General features: G+C 42.1%; 1 protein-coding gene across 1 annotated transcript in view; it reads right to left on the bottom strand.

Annotated features, from left to right (window-relative positions):
- The window catches only part of PDK3 (pyruvate dehydrogenase kinase 3), a 132,195-nt gene extending 106,222 nt beyond the window's left edge, over positions 1-25,973 (bottom strand). Inside the window, exon 1 of the mRNA XM_055337712.1 lies at positions 25,921-25,973. The gene's annotated coding sequence lies outside the window, so the exon portion shown is untranslated. The remainder of the gene's footprint in view (positions 1-25,920) is intronic.
- Positions 25,974-25,975: the final 2 nt, after the last annotated feature.

Genomic DNA, 25,975 nt, shown 5'->3' with positions numbered 1-25,975 from the left:
CCGGGTCTCCAGGATCACACCCTGGGCTGAAGGCAGACGCTAAACCGCTGAGCCACCCAGGGATCCCCAAAATAATAGAAAATTTGAATACACCAATTACTAGCAATGAAATTGAATCAGTAATCAAAAAACTGCCAACAAACAGAAGTCCAGAACCAGATGCCTTCAGAGGTAAATTCTAGCAAACATTTAAAGAAGAGTTAATATCTCTTATTCTCAAACTATTTCAAAAACAGAAGAGGAAGGAAAACACCCAATTCTATGAGGCCAGCATTACCCTGATACCAAAACCAGATAAAGACAACACAAAAAAAGAGAACTGCAGGCCAATATCTCTGATGAACATAGATACAAAAATCCTCAATAAACTATCAGCAAGCTGAATCAAACAATACATTTAAAAAATCACCACTATCAGGTTTATTCCCAGGATGCAAGAATGGTTCAATACTTGCAAACAATCAATGTGATACATCACATCAACAAGAGAAAGGATAAAAACCATATAATCATTTCAATAGATACATGAAAAGTATTTCACAAACATCCATTCATAATAAAAACCCTCAACAAAGTAAGTTTAGAGGGAACATACCTTAATGTAATAAAGGCCTTATATGAAAATACCACAGCTAACATCATAGTCAATGTGGAAAAACTGAGCGCTTTTCCTCTAAGGTCAGGAATAAAACAAGGATGTCCACTCCCTCCACTTCTATTCAAGATTACTGGAAGTCCAAGCCTCAGCAATCATACAACAAAAAGAAATAAAAGGCATCCAGATTGGTAAGGAAGAAGTAAAACTTTCACTATTTTCAGATGACATGATTCTACATATAGAAAACCCAAAGACTCCACCAAAAAACTACTAGAACCAATAAATGAATTCAATAAAGTTGCAGGATACAAAACCAATGTACACAAATCAGTTACATTTCTATACACTAATAATAAAGCAGCAGAAAGAGAAATTAAGAAAACAAACTCATTTGCAATTGTACCAAGTATAATAAGATACATAGGCATAAACTTAACTAAAGAGGTGAAAGATCTGTACTCTGAAAACTATAAAACGCTGTTGAAAGACATTGAAGATGACATAAAGAAATAGAAAGACATTCCATCATCATGGATTGGAAGAACAAATACTTTTAAAATGTCTATACTACCCAAAGCAATCTACACATTTAATGTAATCCCTATCAAAATACCAAGAGCATTTTTCACAGAATTAAAACAAACTATCCAAAAACAAAAGACCCTGAATAGCCAAAGCAATCTTGAAAAAGAAAATCAAAACTGGAGGTATCAAAATTCCAGACTTCAAGTTATATTACAAAGCTGTAGTAATTGGGGAACCTGGATGGCTCAGTTGGTTGAGCATCTACCTTCGGCTCGGGTCATGATCCTAGCGTTCTAGGATTGGGCCCTGTTTGGCTGGGTGGTGGGGAGTGGTGTCCTAAATCAGCCAGGGGCCTGCTTTTCCCTCTCCCTCTCCCTGTGCCTGCCGCTCTCCCTGCTTGTGCTCTCTCTCTCTGCCAAATAAATAAGTAAACAAATAATCTTTTCTTTAAAAGCTGTAGTAATCAGGGGCACCTGGGTGGCTCAGTGGTTGAGCGTCTGCCTTTGGCTCAGGTCATGATCCCGGGGTCCTAGGATTGAGTCCAGCAATGGTCTCCCCACAGGGAGCCTGCTTCTCCCTCTGCCTATGTCTCTGCCTCTCTCTGTGTGTGTCTCTCATGAATTAATAAACAAAAGCTTTTTTAAAAAGCTGTAGTAATCAAAACAGTATGGTACTGGCACAAAAACAGACACACATATCAAAGGAACAGAATAGAAAGTCCAGAAATAAATCCACAGTTATATGGTCAATTAATCTTCGACAAAGGAGGCAAGAATATGCAATGGGGAAAAGATAGTCTCTTCAACAAATGGTGTTAGGAAAACTGGACAGTTACATGCAAAAGGATGAAATTGGACCACTTTCTCACATCATACACAAAAATAAATTCAAAATGGATTAAGGACCTAAACGAAAGACCCGAAACCATAAAAATACTAGAAGAGAGAACAGGTAGTAATTTTTCTGACACTGGCTGTGGCAATATCTTTCTAGATATGTCTCCTGAGGCAAGAGAAACAAAAGCAAAAATAAACTATTAGGACTACATCCAAATAAAAAGCTTCTGCAAAGCAAAGGAAACAACCAACAAAACTAAACAAGAACCTACTGAATGGGAGAAGAGATCTGCAAATGACATCTGATAAATGAACTTATATAACTCAACCCCAAAAAACCCCCAAATAATCCAATTTAAAAATGGGCAGAAGACAGAACAGACATTTCTCAAAAAAGACATCCAGATGTCCAACAGACACATGAAAAGATACTCAACATCACTCATCAGGGAAATGCAAATCAGAACCACAATGAGATAGTACCTCACATCTGTCATAATGGCTAAAATCATCAACACAAGAAACAGTAAGTGTTGGCAAGGATGTGTAGAAAAAAGAACCATTTGCACAAAATTACAAAAACACTAATTCGAAGGGGTATGAGCATCCCTTATGTTTATTGCAGCATTATTACAACAGCCAAATTATGGAAGCAGCCCAAGTGTCCATTAATAGATGAATGGATAAGGAAGATATGCTGTATATATACAATGGACTATCACTCAGCCATAAAAAAGAATGAAATCGTGCTATTTGCAGCAGTATGGGTGGAACTAGAGAGTATAACAGCTAAGGAAAATAAGCCAATCAGAGAAAGACCTATGCCATATGATTTCATTCATATTTGGAATCTGAGAAATGAAACAAACAGAGGGAAAAAAGAGAGAGACAAACCAAAAAGCAGACTCTTAACTATAGGGAACAATCAGATGGTTACAATAGGGGAGGTGGGTGGGGGGATGGGTAAAATAGGGGAAGGGGATTAGTAGTACACTTATCACGATGAGCACTGAGTAATGTATAGAACTGGTGAATCACTATATTGCATACTTGAAACTAATGTAACATTGTATGTTAAGTATACCGGAATTTTTAAAAAGGCTAAAATAATTGTAAGTATTCAGAGATTCTGATTTTTCCATGGAAACCCTAGACCCTCTTTACAATAAATGTTCTTACCATTTGAAAAAATAATAATAATTAAAATAATAAATAAATAAGAACACACAACAAAAGGACAGAAGATTGTAAGGTATCCTAGGGAAGAAAAGCAGACTCCTATTGAAAATGGAAATTTGTTTTTATATTCTAAAAATGGGTTTGAGGCAGCCCGGGTGGCTCAGCGGTTTAGCGCCACCTTCAGCCCAGAGCGTGATCCTGGAGGCCCGGGATCGAATCCCACGTCAGGCTCCCCGCATGGAGCCTACTTCTCCCTCTGCCTGTATCTTTGCCTCTGTGTGTGTGTGTGTGTCTGTGTGTCATGAATAAATAAATAAAATCTAAATAAATAAATAAATAAAATAAATAAATGTAAGTGGGTTTGTATCAGATAGGGTTCCTAGGGTTCCACCAGAAACATATAATGAGCAAGAGATATATATTAAGAGATTTAGTGCAAGAAAACACCCTGTGCACTTGTGGGGGTCAGCAAGGCAGTTCTGAAACCCACGGGGCAGGCTGGCAGGAAGACCAGGCTAGAACTCAGGCATGAGCCAAAGCTGCCGGCTGCAGGCAGAATTTCTCTTCTGGGCGACCTCAGCTCTGCTCTTAAGGTCTTTCACCTGAATGAATCAGGGTCACCCAGATTATCTAAAATAATCTCCCTTATTTAAAGTCAAGTGATTACAAACTTTAACCACGTCTACAAAATACCTTCACAGCAGCATCTAGATTAGTGTTCAGTTGAATCACTGAGGACTGTAGCCTAACCTGACTCAAGTCAGGTTGACACATAAAAAAGACCATCAGAGGGCAGCCCGGGTGGCTCAGCGGTTTAGCGCCGCCTTCAGCCCAGGGCCTGATCCTGGAGACCCAGGATTGAGTCCCACGTCAGGCTCCCTGCATGGAGCCTGCTTCTCCCTCTGCCTGTGTCTCTGCTCCCCTCTCTCTATCTCTGTGTCTTTCATGAATAAATAAATCTTTTAAAAAAATGATCATCAGAGGGTTAGATTGCACAATGCTGTGAATATACTAAAAACCACTGTATATGTTAATGGATGAATTACATGGCATGTGAAATATATCTTGGTAAAGCTGTAAAAAAAGGGGGGGTAATTCAGTGCTTTGGGAGATCAAATTTTAAAAATAAACATGGGCTTCTTTTAAAGAAAAGTCATTATGAATGTGTTTGGCTCAGGCTGGGAGGGCAGAACAAAAGCTGTAATCCATGAGAAATGCAGGTTAACTCACCCTAAGCCTGGCACCATCCTGCCCTCTCAGGTAGAAGTCAAAGCAATTTCTCCGTGGCTTCCTTAATACCTCTGTGCCATAGATCCATTAATGTTTATAGTCCCCACCAGTCACCAGAGGAGACAGACACTGGGAGAGCCAAAAAACAAGGTCTGTGGCAAGAGTCCAGGAGGATCCTCAGGCCTATGGGCTGCTTTGGGGATGCACCACCTAATAAAAACCATGTTACCTCTAATAAGCTCTCCAACTTCTCTGTGGCTTATTAGAGACTCAGGTGGCTCTGGCCTGTGGGCAGCTGTTAGAGTTCAGCTACAGAGACAAATAAGTAGGTGCAAAGTTGCAAAAAAAGAATGTACAGTAAAGTCTAGACGTGTTCCAGGGATTAGGAGCAAAGTGAGATCATTCCAGGCTGGAATAGCTGGGCAGAAACCCATGGGAAAGATGAACATAACGTGGATGTGCATGGGGCAGGAGAAAGGGCACACACCACGACTGGGAGCAAACAAAGGGTTAGAGGAGGGAAGAGACTGGGCTGACTGGAGCAGAGTGTTCTGTGGAGAGGCTGGGCAGGTATGGAAAGATGGGTGCAGGACAAGAAGGCTCTTGAAGGATAGGGGAAGAAATGGGAATGGGATGCAAGTATACCAGTGGCCTCCAAAGTAAAGGGGTACACACCACAGAGGGTGGTCAAGGTGATCCACTGGGGTGAGGGAAGAAAAGGTAACTTCCGAAGGGATGAGCACTGGGTGTTATTCTGTATGTTGGTAAATTGAACACCAATAAAAAATAAATTTATTATAAAAAAAAGAAACTATACCTACAACAGGATGATATACATTCTTTTCAGTGTAGAAAGCATAATCAAAATAAACTATATGCTGACCATAAAAAAAAGAAAAGGTAACTTCTATTGGATTTGTTTTTGATTCAAAGAATAAGAAAAGAAACTCAACTAGGGGATAATATATGGATTGATGCTGCCACCCTCTCCCCGTCTGTGGGTCAGATAGTCAAGACAAGAACAATGCTCCAATTATTTTTGAAGATAGAGTGGGAGTTCCTCAATTGAGGGGATGATAAGATGATAAGTCTCGTCATTTGCTTTCAATATTTTGTAACATCTCAAAGTTTTTTCCTGCCTGGTTAAAATGTGTTTATAGATTCTAGTCTATAGTTATAACGAAACCAACCCTCACAAAATAAATACATAATTTTGAAGAATCCCACAAAGGAAACTCTGGCTGGAAAAAATATTAATAAAGCAAGAAGAATCAAACAATCAGAAAATGTTAGATTTCTCCTTCTGACAATGTAATGAATGTTGTTGCATTTCTCCCCCTTCTAGAACCTTCTTTGTCAACCATATTTGACATCAAACCAAATACCACCTATTTATATCTGAAAAGAGGTTGTTCAGGGGTGCCTGGGTGGCTCAGATAGTTGTCTGTGTCCAGCTCAGGTCATGAGCTCCGGGTCCTGGGATCGAGCCCCATGTTGAGTTCCCTGCTCAGCCAGGAGTCTGCTTCTCCCTCTCCCTTTGCCCCTCCCTGTAGCTCATTCTCTCTCTCTCTCAAATGAATTTTAAAAATCTTTTTTAAAAAGTTGTTCAAAGAACTCAAAATTATCCAGGTACCTACTAGAAATATGGATCTAAAGCCTACCCAAGTTATAGCCTGTGACTTAATATACTGGTTAATGATAGTCTGTCATATATAAACAAGTACAGACATAATAAGGGTGTGTACTAATGAAAGTACACAAGCAAAAAATTTGGAGTCCATTGCTGTAAGCAAGGTGAAAGGCTTTTTGCAGAGAATATTGTTTCGGATATGGGCCATTCTAGGTCGGGTCCCCCAGAAGCAGAAGTGGAGATGAGGATTTGAGTGACAAGTAGCTAGACACATGGACCCAAGAAGCACTGGGAGGGTGGTGGGGACATGAGACAGGGAAGAGCACCAGTACAGGCTGTGTTAGTGAGCAGGCCATCATTATAGGCAACTGAGGCAAATGGACATTGGTGGAGAAGCTGCTGTATTGCTGCCCCACCCTGGGGGAAAGGAGGATGCAGTAGTTCTACACCAACTTCTGTCAGCCTTGGTTGAGAGCCCCTCCTGCTGCATTTAAGTCCCCATCTGCCTTGTGCTTGGGTAAGTCTAGGGCTCGTAGTCACGGCGGCTTAGGGGAGGAAGTCACTGGTGTGCACAGATATGGTGAGGTCTAAGAGATGAGGGTGGGGCATCCACAATGTCTACTATGTAGGCTCATTTATGGTTTGACTTTGTACACTAAACAAAATTCACTCTCTGTCTCATTCTTTTGTTTTTAAACTTTTAACTTGTTAAAGTCTAGGCAGAGCAAGGAGCCCATGCATGTGACTCCTGAAGGCCTTGGAAAGAGTGTGTTACCATGGCAGAGAGACGATGCAGGTAGTCTCTTCTGTGCACTTCAAGGGCATTGCATGGTGCTCTCAGCTCATTGTAAAGGAGCTTGTGGGCTGTTGAGCTACACAGAGGAAGGTGGTTTTTGGAAAATGTCACCTGGAAGTCTAACTTGTAACCAGACTGTGACAAGTCTAACCGCAACAGGAGACACTGAAAGGAAAGGTTGGGTATGGCAGTTCTCAGGGAGGTTCTAGAAGGTTCAGAAAGTTTAAATCAGCTAGCAATGAAGCTATGACACTCAGTGTAGCCCTTGTTCAAAAGTTAAGATGAATTAATGCCAGGTCTGTCCTAGAGGATCAGGTCATTTATGAGTTGCTGTGGGTCAGCCCATGCTGTGGGCCATGTTTGGGAAGCACAGGAGACATTTTGAAGCACCAGAAAAGAGAGTGGACTTTGTCCACACTTGTCTACACTAAGGCCATCCTGTCTACCAAACAGATCCTTCTACATGCTACGCTTGAACTCTGCGTGCTTAGAGGGATAAGCAAGCCCTAGTCTATTTAGTTAACCACTTTTGCAGCTCTGCAAGTAGGACTTCAGGCCCTGTCTAGAAGGGAGAGACTGTCTTTTGAGAATGGAGCACAGCGCAGCCCCAGTGGCGCAGCGGTTTGGCGCCGCCTGCAGCCTGCGGTGTGATCCTGGAGACCCGGGATTGAGTCCCACATCGGGTTCCCTGCATGGAGCCTGCTTCTCCCTCTGCCTGTGTCTCTGCCTCTCTCTCTCTATGTCTATGAATAAATAAATAAAATCTTTAAAAAAAAAGATAATGGAGCACAAAAAGGAAGTTCCAGAGCAACATGGAAAGGCAACTAGAACCAATGAGACTGAAAACCTCTTTGCTCCTACTCCCAGCTGCCCAGGGCAGGCCCATCCTATGGGCAGGAGGAATAGGCAGATAAAGAGTGGACACAAGGGGCCTCTGCTGGCATGTCCTCCCTGACAACAAGCTTTATTAGGGGCAGAGGAGAGATAGCCTAAGGCTATGCCTCCCACCACTGAGAGGGTAGAAACAGAAAGAGGCAGAAAGGGGACAAAGATATGTGACCATTTCATGATTTTTTTATGCTATTCCATTCTTAGAATGACTTACAGGTTATGCCACAGTTAAAACACTGCTATCATTAGTATATCAGCACAGGTGAAGGGAGGCCATCAGCTAATTAATACCTTGGGACCTGAAGGGAAGAGCTACAAGAAACATCAATAGCCACAGTGTCAAGGGGAAAGAGGAGGGTGTACCATAGAAGGCAAAATGATGGGAATTAATGATAGTTTCTGTGTGACAGGATGCCAGACTTACGCTGATCTTCACTGCAACCCTTGTGGAAGATTATGTAATCTCCAATTAATAGATGAGGAAACTGAGTCACAGAGAGGCTAAATGACTAGTTGTGTTCATTCATTGGGTGTCTTGAGAAGCAGATGCCAAGATGGGATTGGATGTGCAAGAGATGGGGGGGCACTTGGGAAGGTCTCACAAGAAGGGAGCAGGAGAATGCAGGGCAAGCCGTCAGATGGCGATGCTAGTTTGGCCTTCCTAGAGGAAAGACAAAGGGAATAGAAGTTCAAAGGAAGAGTGTTGGGCTGTGGCATGACTCTAGGAAAGTCTCAGCCAAGCCAATGTGGAGTCCTCAAGCCAAAGTGGTCCAAAGGAAGAGTCCCACATGTCTCAGGAATGGCCGGTACGAGTACACTGACTCAGTCATTCGCAGGGAAGCACAGCCTGGGTGCGAATGCAGCAGTGGATCTAGAAGGGGTAGGAGCTGGAACCTCAATCAATTAGGCTCCCAAAGCAAGAGGCCCAAGTGGAACACCTTTGTGGCTGCCATGATAGCTTAAAACCATACAGCCAATAAACAATGGGGCTAGGATTTGCACTGAGACCTTTCTGACACTACACCACACTGCTTTGCCACTATACTAGATGCATATGGTCTTGAGTATGAACCAAGTGGCATCAGAGAACTGAAGATGCAGCACCTGGGTGGCTCAGCTGGTTGAGCATCCAACTCTTGATCTCAGCTTGGGTTTTGATCTCTGGGGTCATAAGTTCAAGCCCCATGTTGGGTTCCACACTGAGCATGGAGCCTACTTATAAAAAAAAGAGGACTGAAGACAAATGTCACAGACATCCCAATTCTGCTAAAGGCTCCTTCCATGCCAGGGAGTGCACTGGTGATAAAAAAAAAAGTCATTGGATGGGGTGCCTGGGTGGTACAGTCAGTTAAGTATCTCTTTTTTTTAATAAATTAATTTTTATTGGTGTTCAATTTACCAACATACAGAATAACACCCAGTGCTCATCCCGTCAAGTGTCCCCTCAGTGCCCATCACCCATTCACCCCCACCCCCCGCCCTCCTCCCCTTCCACCACCCCTAGTTCGTTTCCCAGAGTTAGGAGTCTTTATGTTCTGTCTCCCTTTCTGATATTTCCCACACAATTCTTCCCCCTTCCCTTATATTCCCTTTCACTATTATTCATATTCCCCAAATGAATGAGAACATTAAGTGTCTAACTCTTGGTTGCAGGTCAGGTCATGATCTCATGGTTGTGAGATCAAGCCCTCCATCAGGCTCTGCACTCAGCAGTCTGCTTGAGATTCTGTCTCTGCTCTTCCGACTCCTGCTCTCTCTCTCTCTCTCTCTCTCTCTCTCTCTCTCTCTCAAATAAATAAATAAATCTTAAAAAAAAAGATTAACTGGAAATGTATTCCGAACTTTCTCAGATCATCTGTAAAGAACACACAGAGTCCTACAGCATAAATTTCTAAAACTGAAATCTAAAAACAAAACAAAACAAAACAAAACTGAAATCTAGCTGGGTAACATGCATTTTCATGAAAACACTGGAAAGATGAAAGAAGATCTTAAATCCTATTAAAATTTTTTTGCTTCTTTGCCATTCTTCCCCTTTCCCCACAGAATACACAAATCCACAAATATTTATTGAGCACTTATTCTGCGCCGGACTCTGCATTAAAGGTTGGCTAAACCTACATGAAATTTACAGTATGGTGGGGGAGGCAGACATTAACAAGTAATGATGAGAAATTATGGTAAGGTTATGAGGATAAGTTCCAAGTGCCTTGAGAAAGAAAGCAGGAGAGACCTATGGAGATCGGGGTATGCATGGGGAACATCAAAATGTCTAAAGCAATGAATGTCCCAGAGAGGAATGGCATTGGTGTTAGTAGACCAAAGGCCTAGTCCAAGGTGAATGTTCTTGGCTCCCTTGAGTGTGCCAAGAGCTGGAAGCTAGGCCCCTGTACTTATTGTCACTTCCATGGTCCCTGTGTATATCTTCCAATGGGCTTAGCATATCATTTTGAGGAGAGGGTGTAACTTGACTGCAATGTTTATAGTGTTTGAATTCTTAATCCCTTGCAGTAGATTTGAAAACACACAAATAAAATAAATACACCACATGGTTTTTAAGCTTATTTTTTCCCCTGAGAATCAAGTAGATTTAAGCTTCCTATCAGCTAGCTGTTCCAGCTATCTCAGTATAATGATTAAAACCCACGTATTTTATGTTGCCAGTTGGTAAAATGGCAGGGGTGCTCTCCGATTATATTGTTTATAGGCTTTAAAGCTCCCCTATCTCCTGGTTACAAAAATGTTTGCCTTTTGGTTGACTAACTGATTTTAGGCTCACTTGTTATACTGCTCATTGAGGTTGGAAATCATTAAACAAAATGATAGCTCTTGGTTTAAGAAACCGCCATCTAAAAACAAAATGCTTCTTGCTATTGAGTGCTCATCAGTTTCTCACTCCTATTAAAAACAATTCTTTTCCCATATGGAAGCCCACAAGATCAAGCTTTTATTAAAGAGGCTCAAAGCACTTACTAATCATCACCTCGTTAATCCTCACACTCTTCCCTGTTAGGGCCAAGTGTCATTACATCATGCTGGGCCAACACCAGAAAGAGTGTAGTTTGGTGGGCAATTATAGGTCTTACGGAAACAAAGAGGCTATTCAATTCCCACTGAGGTATCAAGGTTGAATCAGAGAACAATAGTATTAAAGCTGAAATTTTCCCTAAAGATGGAGAGGCAGGGTTTAAGAGCAGGTGCCCTGCTGTTAGCCAGTGCTCTACTCAAATGGGAGCTCTGATTTTTACCCCCTTGGGCAAGGTTCTGAACCCCTGTAGGCCCAGCTTCCTCATCCATAAAATGAACTGAATTAAAGTATCTGCTTCACAGGGTGGTTATGAGGGTTAAATGAGATGGCATACATGTGGTGCTTAGTGGAACACTCAATAACAATAATAGTAATAATATCATTATTAAAATAAGCTAATAATAACTTATTGTTAGGCTCAAGCTTGGTTTTCCAGGGGTTTTAGAGATAGGGATACTGAAGCCAGGGAGATTGCATGGTTTACCCAAGGTCCCAGAGTTAGTTAGGGATAGGTTAAGGTAGGGGAGAGAATCTAAACCTCATCTTTCCAAGGACAAAATAGTGAAGGGAATCCAGTGATGGTATCTTGCCTGCCAACAACATCATTAATTCAATTCTTGAGGGATGCCTGGGTGGCTCAGTGGTTAAGCGTCTGCCTTTGGCTCAGGTCATGATCCCGGGGTTCTGGGATCAAGTCCCACACTGGGCTCCTTGTGTGGAGCCTGCTTCTCCCTCTGCCTATGTCTGCCTCTCTCTCTTTGTCTCTCATGAATAAATAAATAAAACCTTTTAAAAAATTCAACTCTTGACAGACTGGAAGAGACCCATCCCCTCCCCACCCTCACCCTCTATACTGGCCCAAGAGCCCGGGCCTTGTATGAGACATGTCATTTGGTTAGGCCTCCATTCCTCCCCTTGGAAATGAGGGGTTGGCCTAACTCAAATAGACTCAGTCAGCAAGGAAATTTCAGTCTCTTACATACTAAAGACTGTTGTGAGGTTTTCAAATCCAAATTCAGTAATTTTTTAAAATAATGATAAAATGAGCTGAGTGCCATGCACTCAGAGCTGAATGGTGTATCTAAGGTCATAGGTACATTGGTAGGGAGGTTCCTATCAAATGGGTGCATGAAGCAAATATGAGTTTTGCCTGCTCTCTACGTGTGTAGCCTCCAAGCCTGACTCTCTTAACCTTCTCCAAGACTCTGAAAGCTATTTAATATTTTGAATAAACCCCTTAAGCTAGAGAGAGTGGATTCTGGTGTTGGCAACTAAAAAACTCTGAAGGGAGTCAGAGTAGGATACGTTTAAAATTAACCCAGTGATGTTGCCACAATTCCCCAAAGGTTCATAATCAAGGTCTCAGAATATATTTTTCAAAGTTAAAAGGAACTCTTTCAAATTTTAGCAAAATAAGAATTTTTAGGGGCATCTAGATGGCTCATTCAGTTAAGTGTCTGACTCTTGATCTTGGCTCAGGTCTCGATCTCGGGGTCATAAGTTCAAGGAATGTTTTTGTTTCTTCCACATGTGCATTTACCTCTGAGAATGCCAACAATCTCTAAGCTGAAGAATGTTTGTAGGCAAGGCATCTGTTGAAATAGAGATTCCTACTTTGCAATGAGATTTTTCAAGTATATTTTTAGCTCTTTCTTCCATAGCATGTCTAAGAACCACCATCAGAAGATGCTGGGCACTGACCTAGAAGATGAACCTCAAAGTCACACCTTTTCCTTCATTAGCACCACCAATTCTTATTGTGAATTTTGTAATTGTGAGCCTGAAACACCAGCCTCATATACAGTACACTCACTATAATCAGAAATCTCCAGAGGCTCTAACACAGTGCTTTATAATCTGCACTGGCATGATGAAAACTATTTGGGGTTATCAGAAATCTCCCTAGAAGGGTAAGGGAATAGAAATGTCATTGAAAACAAAAATGTCACATGCATGAATATTTTAACAGACGTAAGTGAAAAAGTCTGCCCACTTCCTTCCATTATAAAACAGACAATGGTAACCATTATACAATTAGAGATGGTGCCATGAATTTCAGGTTTATTAGAATCTGGACAAAGTCCCTCTCTAGTGAAGTTTCAACTTGCTTTCACAAGAACTATTTAGAGGGATCCCTGAGTGGCGCAGCGGTTGGGCGCCTGCCTTTGGCTCAGGGCGCGATCCTGGAGACCCGGGATCGAATCCCACATCAGGCTCCCGGTGCATGGAGCCTGCTTCTCCCTCTGCCTGTGTCTCTGCCTCTCTCTCTCTCTCTCTCTCTCTCTCTCTCTCTCTCTGTATGTATGACTATCATAAATAAAAAAGAAAAAAAGAACTATTTAGAGACTCACAACTTCAGTCATACATTAATATTTTTTCCTTACACTGAGGCTGTTTTAAAAAAAAACCTGTACTTTAGGTAGCACAGTTGGTTAAGCATCTGACTCTTGATTTGAGCTCAGGTTGTGATCTCAGGGTTATAAGATCGAGCCCCACATCAGGCTCTGTACTCAGTGTGGGGTCTGTTTGAGATTCTCTCTCTCTCTTCCTGCATCTCCCACTTGTGCTCTCTGTCTCTCAAACAAATAAGTAAATCTTTTGTAAACATCTGTACTTCAAAGCCATAAAGATTCAACCTGCAAAAAACCTGTTAAAACTAATATACAAAGTTTCCAAACTTGCAAGGTGCAAAATGAACAGCAAAAAACTGTTGCATTTCTATACACAAACAGCCTGAAAAGGAGAGTAATAAAATAATTCCATTTACAACAGCACCAAAAAAAACATAAAATACTTAGGAATAAACCCAACCAAAGACGTGAAAGACCTGTACACTGAAAACTACAAAACATTGGTGAAAGAAGTGAAAGGATACACAAATAAATGTAAAGACACCTTATGTTCATGGATAGGAAGACAATATTGTTAGGATGTCAATAATCCCTGAAGTAATTTACAGATTCAATGCAATTCCTACCAAAATCTCAAGAGCATTTTTTGTAGGAATGGAAAAAATGCTAAAATTCATATGGAAGTCCAAGAAAATTTAAACAGCCAAAACAATTTTCAAAAAAGGACAATTTTTTTTAATGTGAAGGACTCATATTTCCTGATTTCAAAACATATTACAAAACTACAGTAATCAGGGGCGCCTAGATGGCTCGGTCAGTTAAGCATCTGCCTTAGGCTCAGGTCATGATCTCAAGGTCCTGGGATCAAGCCCACATCAGGCTTCCTGCTCCGCAGGGAGTCGGCTTCTCCCTCTCCCTCTGCCCACCCCCCCCACCATTCATGCGCGCTCTCTCTCAAAGAAATAAATAAAATCTTTTTAAAAAATGACAGTAACCAAAACAGTGAGGTCTGGCATAAAGACAGATATATCAATGGAATAGAGAGCCCAGAAATAAACTCTTAACTTATATGGTCAAATGATCTTTGACAAGGGTGCCAAGACCATTCAATGGAGAAAGGACAGACTCTTCAACAGTGTTAAAACTGAATATCCATGTGCAAAAGAATGAAGTAGATCTTTATAAAAAATACTCAAAATGGATTAAAGACCTAAAGGTAAAACCCAAAACTATAAAACTTTTAGAAGGAAACATAGGGGAAAAGCTTCCTGACATTGGATTTAGCAATAATTTCTTGAGCATGACATATATACACACAGAAAAACAGGCAACAAGAGTAAAAATAGACAAATGGGATTACATCAAACTTAAAAGCCTTTATGAATCAAAGGGTATGATCAATGGAGTGAAAAGGCAACCTAAGGAAAGGGAGAACATATATACAAATCATCTATCTGATAAGGGGTTAATATCCAGAATATATTTTTTAAAAACTCCTATAACTCAACAACAAAAAATGAGATAAACTGATTTAAAAATGGGCAATGAACTTAAGTAGACATTTTTCCAAAAGTGATATACAAATGGCCAAAAAGCATATTAAAAGATGTTCAGCATCATGAGCTATCAGAGAAATACAAATTGAAACTACAATGAGATAATATCTCACACCCACTAGGATGACCACTATTAAAAAAAACACAGAGAGAATAACAAGTGTTATTTAAGTGAGGTAGGGAAATACTGAAACCCTTGTACACTGTTTTGTTTTTAATTCTCCTACATTTATTTGTGAGATGTCCTCTAGTTTTTGAGGGTGTTTTTGTTACTTTTTTCTATTTTGCTTGGGCAAATCTGTATAGATATAATTAAGATTCTTTTTTGCATAAATTCTTTTTTTAATTTAAATTCAATTTGCCAACATATATTGAGCGGCCCGGGTGGCTCAGTGGTTTAATGCTGCCTTCAGCCCAGGGCCTGATCCTGGAGACCCAGGATCGAGTCTCACGTCGGGCTCCCTGCATGGAGCCTGCTTCTCCCTCTGCCTGTGTCTCTGCCTCTCTCGCTCTCCCTGTGTCTCTCATGAATAAATAAATAAAATCTTTTTTAAAAGATTTGCCAACATATAACACCCAGTGCTCATCCCATCAAGTGCCCTCCTTAGTGCCCATCACCCAGTTACCCCATCCCCCCCACCCAGCTCCCCTTCTGCAACCCTTTGTTTCCCAGAGTTAGGAGTCTCTCATGGTTTGTCTCCCTAATTTTTCCCACTCAGTTCTTCTCCTTTCTCTTATAATCTCTTTCACTATTTCTTATATTCCATGTATGAGTGAAGCCATATGATGATTGTCCTTCTCCTATTGACTTATTTCACTCAGCATAATACCCTCCAGTTCCAACCACATCAAAGCAAATGGTGGGTATTCGTCGTTTCTAATGGCTGAGGAATATTCCATTGTAGACATAGACCACATCTTCTTTATCCATTCATCTGCCAAAGGACATGGTGGCGCCTTCCACAGTTTGGCTATTGTGGACATTGCTGCTATGAACATTGGGGAGCAAGTGTCCCTGGGTATTTACCCCAAAGATATTGATGTAGTGTACACCATTGATAGTATTGTAAAAATAGTGGAAAAAATAGATTCCTCAAAAGTTTAAAATAAGGGGCACCTGGGTGGCTCAGTTGGTTATGCGTCTGCCTTCAGCTCAGGTCATGATCTCAGGGTCCTGGGATGGAGCCTTGCATCAGGATCCCTGCTCAACAAGGAGTCTGCTTCTCCCTCTTCTTCCCCCCTCCCCTCCCCTTGTGCTCTCCCTCTCAAATAAATACATAAATTTTTTTATGATAGTCACACAGAGAGAGAGAGAGGCAGAGACACAGGCAGAGGGAGAAGCAGGCTCCATGCACCGGGAGCCCGACGTGGGACTCGATCCGGGATCTCCACGATCACGCCCTGGGCCAAAGTCAGGCGCCAAACCGCTGCGCCACCCAGGGATCCCCCATAAAATCTTTTTTAAAAAAATAATCCCTTGCGATTTTAGCCTGGAAATTCCTGCCTCTCCTTGTGGGAGTCAGAACCCTCTTGACATTGGAGAACACTGCAATCACCACCAGTTTGCCATGAGACCACCAAGCCAGGAGAACAGTGCAGTTGATGAGACCACTTGCTCCCACTATAGCTCCCCAAGAAGGGGTGATAGACTAAGTCACATGATATGAAAAAGAACAAATCCAGTGGCCAGGGCTCTTTGGACCTATCCACATGGCCACTTTCCAGGCTAAGCCTGTCCTCAGAAGGACTGCACTGGCACAAATTCATTGGTTCCCCATGCTCTAGACCTGGGGATACCACTTTTTTAAAAAAAATTTTATTAAAGTATAGTTGACATACATTGTTACATTAGTTTCAGGTGTACAACATAGTGGTTCAGCAACTCCATACATTATGCTATGTTCAGCACAAGTGTACCTACCATCTGTCACCATACAATGGGGAAGGTGGTGGAGAGATGGGCAAAATGGGCAAGGGGAGTGGGAGATATACAGCCTTCCAGTTATGGAATGAATGTCATGAGGATGAAAAATACAGCACAGGGAAAACAATCAATGGTAGTATAAAAATGTTGTATGGAATACCACTTCTGATTCAAAGCTGTAGCCAGCCCACTGCTCTAGTCTTGCTCACCACTGCATACTAACTGCATTGCAGGATCCTTGATGCCATTCTCTACCACCAGTGTGTACCCTGTGTCGCCTAGATCTACTTTAATAGGTATTAACTCTGAATTTCAGGAAGAAGGCTTGGTGCTGATAGTACCTTGGCTTTCTTATGCTAATTTTCCCATCTCTCTACCAGCAACCTTCAAACTCTGTATATTATTAGTTTGGTGAAGCAAAAAGGAAGACTGATCTCTCTTTTTTGTGGAAGGGGTAGGATGGAAGTAGGGTCAGGTGGAAATACTGAGATGGGAATATTCACAGAATATTCTTCACCAGTTTTATCCCCAGCTGGCTGGTTTACCACCTCTGAAGAGCCCAGTGACCTTCCTTTAGTATTCCAATCTTTCTCAACCCTGTGTTTCTTTTTGGATTACTAATTCTGTTTCTGTTTTCTATTCAGAGTTGAATTGCAGGTAAGGTTGGAGAGACAAGGGTTATTTCAAACTCTCTTCAGACCAACTGTCAACGTATTTTTAATAAGGCACAATTACCCCTCAAGGCAGTAGAAGATGAGTTCATTCCATATTTGGCAGTGAGGAGTCACTCTAAGTCTTAAAGGTCATCACCTCCCAGAATTCCTTGCCTGTGCCTTCGTAGAGCATGTGCTCCATTTTGGAGAAAATGTACCCATATGCAGAAAAGGGATGTGTGTGTGTGTGTGTGTGTGTGTGTGTGTTGTGTGTAGAGTCATATCACCCAGCTGTGGGCAAGAAGGAAAATTAGAGGCTGAGAACCAGGGAAGGGGTGTAATGACCCTTAGGTGGTCTCCAGGTGCAGAAAAACCAGTTCTGAGCTCTTTATAGGGCAGGTCAAGGACATCTTGACACTGGTTTATGCCTTAAGCCTTCATGGAAGACAATGGACATTTTCCTGGAAAACGGCTTACAGTCTAATGCACATCTACAGGTTTTGGAGTTACAATCTGGATTTGAAAATATGCTCAACATACATTGTGGCATGGTGACATGTGACATGATGGTGATGTCATTTTCCAACTAAAAACATTTATCAAGTGCCTTCCACGTGCTAGGCAACATTTTAGGTGTTAACAACTCTGAATATTTAAACCACACAACATCCTGTAAGATATGTAGAATTATCTCCATTTCATTAATGAGAAAACTGAAATTCAGAGAAGTTCCCTCAAATCCACATGACTGGTTAGCAAAGGTATGGATTTCAAACCCAGGTCTTCTAAGCCTTTGTGTGCCCACTATACCATAACACTGCAGCACCTAGAATTTCCTGCTTTCTTCCTTCACTCCTGTTAAAAAAAATTATTTGGACACTTGTTAAAGATGGTAAGGGGGATCCCTGGGTGGTTCAGCAGTTCAGCCCCTGCCTTCGGCCCAGAGCGTGATCCTGGAGTCCTGGCATCAAGTCCTACATTGGGCTCCCCCGCATAGAGCCTGCTTCTCCCTCTACCTGTTGTCTCTGCCTCTCTCTCTCTCTCTCTCTCTCTGTGTCTCTCATGAATAAATAAATAAAATCTTTAAAAAAAAGATGGTAAGTAAGGCTGTTCAAGAAGGGGCTTATTGCAACGGGGGTTTTGCAGGAGAGAAGACAGATTGGGCTCAACTCTGAATACAGTAAGGACAAGTGGAAATTTATAGCCAAGGAGCAGGGTGAGGTCAGTGGATGGAAAATTACTAAGAAACATGAAGGCCAGCAGGATCTTTGCTAGACCAACTCAACAGGATTCTTGCTGAAGGCAGGCCAGGGTGATGAGAGATGTCAAGGGTGGAGATGGAGAAATCTGATCAGAAATCAAGAATAATCAGATACCAAGGATGGGGGTTTTCAGTAAATTGACTCAGCAGGATTCTTGCTAAAACTGGACTAACCAGGCCAAGACTAAGCCTAAGGCCAAGGCCTAGTCAAAAAGAGAACTCGGAGGAAACTGACTCAAGTTTGATCAAGGAGAGAGTCTTTGTCACCCCTTGGGATGAAGGTGGGGGTGGCCATCACAGGTGGAAAGTGATGGATGACAGGCATCTAATAAGGGAAATTACTGGCCAGAAAATTACTGGCCAGACCAGTAAATAGCTGACCAATGATGGATATGTGAGGAAGGGCCAGTCCCCACACATTCTCAGATATGTATGGTACAGCCTTAAGGAGCTAGAAAAGGTTTGCTCAAAGATACCAGATTTGAGGAGCTCTGTCTTCTGTGGTATTGTACATTAGAATGGGAATTATCTTCTTTCTCTGTCTATATAGGTTTGTTAGTTTAACAGATTTGAATAATGAGTTCAGGGGCAAAAGCTCATCCCTAGGTGGTTCCATTTGGTAAACATGTGGTATGGCAGTTATTGTCCTCAATCCTTTACCCTTTCCTATATCGTACTCCTTGTCTTAAGGCTTTGTAATTCCTTCCACTAGAAGCAGAGTATATTTCCCCACCCCGTTGATCCTGGACTTGGCCATGTGTCTTACTTTGGCCAATGGAATGTCTGCAAATGTAATACAAACAAGGCCTGAAATGTACCTTTATGGTTGGGCTTTTCCCCTTGTGTTTCTGCCAATGTTGCGAGCAGAACATGCCCCAGGTCTACATGCTAGTTCAAAGAGGATGAGCAACACCTGGGATACACCTAGACTCAACCTGCTTCTTAAATTCAGGCCCAGTCAAGGCTAGCCTGGACACACGGCATAGGCAGCATATCTAACCGTGCGAGTGCCACTGCATGTGGAAGGAGGTTTCAGCATGCGTCCTCCACCACGATGAGATGCAGTACTCATCCCGGAGTATCATCCTCAGAGCCAAAAGATACATACATCTCAATATTAAGGGAATTTCTGTGTTTCTTCTTGTTCTTTTTAAATTTTTTCAAGTTTTTATTTAAATTCCAGTTAGTTAGCATACAGTGAACATTAGTATAGCGATTCATCACTTACATACAACACCTGGTGCTCATCACAAAGTGCCCTCCCGAATCCCCATCCCCCACCTAGCCCATCCCCCACCCACCTCCTTCCATCAACCTTCAGTTTGTTCTCTATCGTTAAGAGCCTTTTTTATGGTTTGCCTCTCTTCTTCCCCCTTATGTTCATCTGTTTTGTTTCTTAAATTCCACATATGAGTGAAATCACATATTTGTCTTTTTCTGGCTAACTTACTTCACATAGCATTATACTTTCTAGCTCCACCCACATTGTTGCAAATGGCAAGATTTCATTCTTTTTTATGGCTGAGTGATATTCTATTGTTATGTATGTACCACTTCTTTACCCTTCTGCTTCCTTTTTATTTATTTATTTACTTATTTATTTGAGAGAGAGAGAGAGAGCACACGTACGCTCACACATGAGCAGGAAGAGGGGCAGAGGGAAAGAGAGAGAGAGAAGCAGGCTCCCCGCTGAGCACAGAACTCCACACGAGGCTCAATTACATGATGCTGAGATCATGACCCAAGCCAAAATTGAGAAGCAGACACCTAACTGACTGTGCCACCCAGGAGCCCCTCTTCCTTTTTTTTTTTTTACACTAAATTGTAGGATACCTGTTTCTATAATGCCCATAACTAGAGTGCTGTGACAGACATACTTCTGTTTCCCTTCTAAATGGATGAAATCTAAGAACCCAATTTCCTCCTGGAAGTTCAGGTGTGACTAGAAGCTTCCATGATGTAGAGATAGCTGTGGTGAGTATAAAAAGAATCAGATATGGGGTCAGACCAGTGGTGTGCTAAAGCAGACTTGCACCACCTTGCAAGAGCCAATTGTTAAATTTTCAGGAATTTGGCAGGCCAGTTGTTAAACACAGTCATTATTAAAAATTAAATTATAGAAACTTACCCTGGATCTCACCCTACAGCTCAACCCTGCCCATTGCACTAGGCCACCTGACTGTGGGTGCATCCTGGTTACTGTACCTGGACCTCTCCTCATGCCCAAGCTCTGCCTGTATAGGAGACCTGATGTGGTGGGCTGTAATCATGAGGTCCTCCTTGGTCTGGGGTCTTGCTTTGCTCTGGAAAATCACCCTCTGAGATTCTTGTGTCTTCTCCCAGACCCAACAAGCGGCAAGAGCTTTCACAGCCCTCAGAAGAACTGGATGTTGACTGCCTTCCCGGACCCTAACACTTACTATTACTCCTAATCCAAATATCTAACCTCTAACCCTAAACCTTACTCTAACTCCTAACAGCTAACCCTCATCCAAACCTCTAACACTAACCCAAAACCTTAACTCAAATCACCCGAACCCCTAACGCCAATCCGAACACCAGCCTTCTAAGCCGAAATCCTATTACATGACTCTGATCCCAACCCCAACCCCAATACCTTTCTCTAGGGTCTTCTGCTCACCTGCAGCAACTCCTCCTTCATATTCCCTCCCAGAGTCAGCTGCTTTTCTAGATAAGACCAGAACTCTTTTCGCCAGGCAAAGCCAACCAGCTGGAAACTCTCTGGTCTCCACTTGGAGGTTTCTCCAAGTCACTGAGCCATTTGGATATGACTTTCCAATCCCAGCATCTCCCTTCCTATGCCATCCTTCTCCAGGAATAGGTCATTCTCCAGCCCAATGCTGAGATAGAATGACAAGTTTCAGTTACCCAGGAAATTAGTTTATTTTTTAAAAAGATTTTATTTATTTATTCATGAGACACACACACACACACAGAGAGAGAGAGAGAGAGAGAGAGAGGCAGAGGGAGAAACAAGCTCCACACAGGGAGCCCGACATGGGACTCAATCCAGGGTCTCCAGGATCAGGCCCTGGGCTGAAGGCAGCGCTAAACCGCTGAGCCATCCGGGCTACCCAGGAAATTAGTTTAGGAGGAAAAACTCTTCCTCTATAATGTTAGCTAAACTTGGCATTGCAAACTCTGGAGCCAGTCTACTCAGCCACTTAAATCCTGGTGTAACTCAGGCAAGCTACTTAATTTCTCTGCACCTCAATTACTTCATCTATAAAATGGGTTTAATAAGAGTACCTCTCCTATAAGGTGGCTGAGAGGATTAGATGAGTTAGTATATAAAAGCACTTAGAACAGTACCTGGCACCATAGTAACCACCAAATAAGTGTTTGCTTTTGTTAACATAGTATGAGTACTACAAAAAAAAGGTATACATTCTCCTCTTCAGACTCTCACTTTCTTTTATAAGGAGGGCAAAAAAATCTAAGCATGCTTATTTTAGAAATTTTACAAAAAACAGAAAAGTATAAAAAAGAAGAAAAATAGCCCACATCCAGCCAGTTACTTATATTTCAAGGACAAAGGATAATTTGACTTCACTAACAGTCTACTTTTTAGTAGATTTTCAATTGCTGCAGCCCTGCCCAGCCAAGCAGAGCTGTACTTTATTTTTATTTTGCTTTTGGCACTCAAGTGTAATTCCAGGCATAACATAGGGTTTCTCTATGTTTGTCTTTCCCACCAGGTTGGAAGCTCCTAGAGGAGAGGAATAGTATCTCTTTAATCTCTGCATTCCATATAACACCCTGCAAAGCCAGGCCAAGAAAGATGCCCTCTAACTGGCAATATGCCTGCTTTCTCCCAGCTCTACCACTTTGGAATTCTGTTCATGCCTCTTTGCTCAAAAAGGCAGGTTTCTAACAGAACTATCTTTGAAATAAAATATAGGAAGAAAAGAATCTCCCATTTTGAATTTAGTGGGGTTCTGCATTACTTCTCACACTTGGAAAGAAGTCCTCTACTGAGTAATGTCAAACATTTTTTTCCACAGGGTATGTGGCTCATTAAAGTGGGGATTTTCCACTTGCAGGTACAAAAATGAAAAGAGGGCTGGCCAAAGCCATGCCCCAAAGAAACATGGCATCTGTTTTGAGCTGCTCATTTCTGCTAACTGCCTGCTAAAGAGCACAAACCAATGGAGGTCTCTTTCTCAACAAAGATAACTATACTCTAAGGGTGCCTGGGTATCTCAGGGGTTGAGCGTCTGCCTTTGGCTCAGGCCGTGACCCCAGGGTCCTGGGATTGAGTCCCACATCAAATTCCCCGCAGAGAGCCTGCTTCTCCCTCTGCCTGTGTCTCTGCCTCTCTGTGTGTGTGTGTCCTTCATGAATAAATAAATAAAATCTTTAAAAAAAGATAACTGTACTCTAATCAACACTGTTCCCTCTCTTAAGTAAGTTCACCAACTGGCAGCAAGCACCACGTCAGGCAGTAAAGTAAGAAATGGAAATATGAGGCTTCATGTAGCATGACTGTGGGGTTTTTAAAAACTCTTTTTTAAGAAAAATTTGGAAGGAGCAAGGGAGAAGATTGAACAGATATGTCAATTTCAAAGATAATCTTGCTCTTAAACTCCAATAAAAAAAAATTGGAAAAAAAATCTTGCTCTCCACCCCAGCCCACCTCTGCCCTCTCTGTTCCCTTTGATCTTCTTTCCAGGTGGCCTAGTGTTCACAGCAGAGAGAGCTGATCTAACTGAGCTTTTCCCTTCCCAGAAAGCCCTTTTGTGATGTTTCTGTGCAAACTCAATATTCTTACTGGAACTAAAGTAGGGGACAGACGCAATAAAAAGATGAATGTGCAAGTTTACAATCCAAAAGAAGAACAGGCTCTTCGTCCAAATTATGAGCAGCTTTTAAATCACATGGAGCATCAGCAGAGGCAGAAAATATATGTATGTGTATGAAAGAAATGCTTATATATTATATAAATCTATGCATCAGCCTCCAAAAGAAGAAATGAAAGTAATCAAGGCTTGTCTCTGTATATCAAAACCCAGGAAAGTGCAAGGGCTGTCCTGTCATTGGTGTTTTTCCTCCTCCCTTCCAGATTCTCTCCCCACTTCCCCAAGCATTTTACCAGGCTATGTTTAGAATAGACGTCAGAGCTAAGAAACCAACTGCAAAGCAAGACTTTCCCAAGGGTGCCATCTGGTGGTGCTTCTATGTATTACAACACTGCTTTGACCTGATGCAGACACAGCTGGAAGCAAAAGGCAAACAACTTGGAATCAGTCCTTTCCAGATTTAGAGAGTTGAACCTTTGGGACTTGGCATTGGCTCGAATATGTTAAGTGTCGAACACACAGGTGTTGAGAGGAAGTGCTGCCATAAGGTGGAAATCATACATTAGGAAACAAAAAATCTTGGGTTGTCCTGAACACTCAGCTGGTTTCATGAAATCAGCACTGCTCCCCCCACCCTTTTTTTTTTTTTTGGTATGGAGCCATGAAAATGTTCACATGTTCACAAAAGGCTACTGGGAAGAGATCTGTGAAAATGTAAAAATGTAACTTCTAGGGAAAGGACTTAGAATCACTGCATTTTAGAAACAGAAGAATCCCTTGAGCTATGGGCTTCTTAACCTGGGGACCATGATCTTGCTTTAGGGGCAGTGAACTCCTTGAAACTGAATATAAAAAGTGGTGTGTTGGCACACGTGAGCATTTTCATATAAAGAGGATCCCTGTTTCTTACGAGATTCTCAAAGGAGTCCAGGGCCTAAAAAAGGCTAAGAATGTTTGAGATTGTAAGCTAACCCTCATACCCTGTAAGAAAATTCTGTCTACAACAGCCTTGACCAGCTCAGTTACTCTCATTTTGGACTTCACTGTTGTGGAGACATCGTTGCTTTGAGGCAGATGTTCAATGGTAATTGCTTCTAAATATTTGGAAGTTTTAATATGGAATTGGACTGTGGTTCCCTGACCTTAGTTCCACTGCCTACCCTACCATAGCACAGCCTAGTCTTCTTCTAAATGGCATCCAGTAGCACATGTGGTGCTAGGGTGGGTGTGCTTCCCCCAAGCCTCCCTGTTTCCTGGCTAAACCCACCCACACCGATAGCTTTCATTCATGTGCCATGGTTTTCAGAACCTCCACTTCTCAAGTACCTTCTCCCTTTGTTTGTGGCAGTGCTTCTTTGAAAACTTGACCTACAAAACTGAATACACCACCCGCCATGACAGTCCCTTCCACCTACACATTTCCTCTCTTGATCTTGTTCTACACACAGCAGTGATTCTTTCCTATTTCTGCCCCTACCTCTGGTTTAACCAAGGGTCTTTTACCCTTTCCAGTTTAAAGAGCACTCCCTTAGTAAACAATAATAAAAAAGGGGAAAACAAACCAGGAGTTGTGTGGTCCTTTCTCCCTGACATTTGTTTTAATCATTTCACTCATCCCAAGCAGACCTATTCTTTCCTCATTTTATTTCTGGCTCAAATAGAGCATAAAAGCTTTTTTTTTTTTTTTTACAGCTACATTAGTATCATTCTCAGATCTGAGCTTAGTCTAGTCTTTTGATTTCTGATAAGTTTATGGCATGCTCTGTGTTTTTCCTTTAAGGATGCCAAGTTTCTGCTTTTAGACATATCCCTTGAAAATCAAAGCTACTGGAGAGCCCTCTCTGCAGCCTAGATGGCTGCCTTAGATCTGCCTGTTTGCTCTCCAGCTCCTTGTGTGGCTCGGTATTATGAACAGTTTTAGCAACCATTTTCCCTTGCTCATCTCTACCTTTTGGGCTTTCTGGCCATGAACTCATGCCCTTATATTTTTAAGTTTTTACAAATCTTCTTTCCTAAACTCTTGGGGACATGCCTGGGGATCATTTTCTTGACTAGGTCAAATTGTCCCTGTCATTTTCTCCTGTTTCTTTTTTTTATGATTTTATTTATTTATTTGACACACAGAGAGAGAGAGCACAAGCAGGCAGAGTGGCAGGCAGAGGGAGAGTGAGAAGCAGGCTCTCTCCCCCAAGCAGGGAGCCTGATGCGGGGCTTGATCTCGGGACTCTGAAATCATGACCTGAGCTGAAGGCAGAGGCTCAACTGACTGAGCCACCCAGGCACCCCCTTTTTGTCCTGTTTCCCATCACTCTGTCACCTCCCTAACAACAACTAGGATTGGTGGATCAGTTCTCACACCTTCACCACTACCGCAAGGTAATGAAAGGTAAACCAAAGAGATAGCAGTGAATGATCAAGACCAGAGATGAAACTAGGAAGAAATGGGTAGAAAAGGCAATTCCAGAAGGAACGCCACAAATGCTGGCCGCATCTCACAGCTTTCCTCTTCGGCTCAGCCTGGCACAATGGGGGCAAGGATGCATCTTCAGAGAACCAGGCATGGCTCCAAGATCCATCAATGGAGTGAACAAAAAAAACGTACAAGGCAAGGGAGTGGGTGGAAGCTCTGGCTTCCTTCTTACCTTGGAATGCTGATTCCTGAGCACCAGCAGCACAAGTCTTCTGGAATCTTACGAA

This window comes from Nyctereutes procyonoides, unplaced genomic scaffold, assembly GCF_905146905.1.
Source record: "Nyctereutes procyonoides isolate TBG_1078 unplaced genomic scaffold, NYPRO_anot_genome, whole genome shotgun sequence".
Classification (NCBI taxonomy): domain Eukaryota; kingdom Metazoa; phylum Chordata; class Mammalia; order Carnivora; family Canidae; genus Nyctereutes; species Nyctereutes procyonoides.
This window is presented reverse-complemented; position numbering and strand designations above follow the sequence as displayed.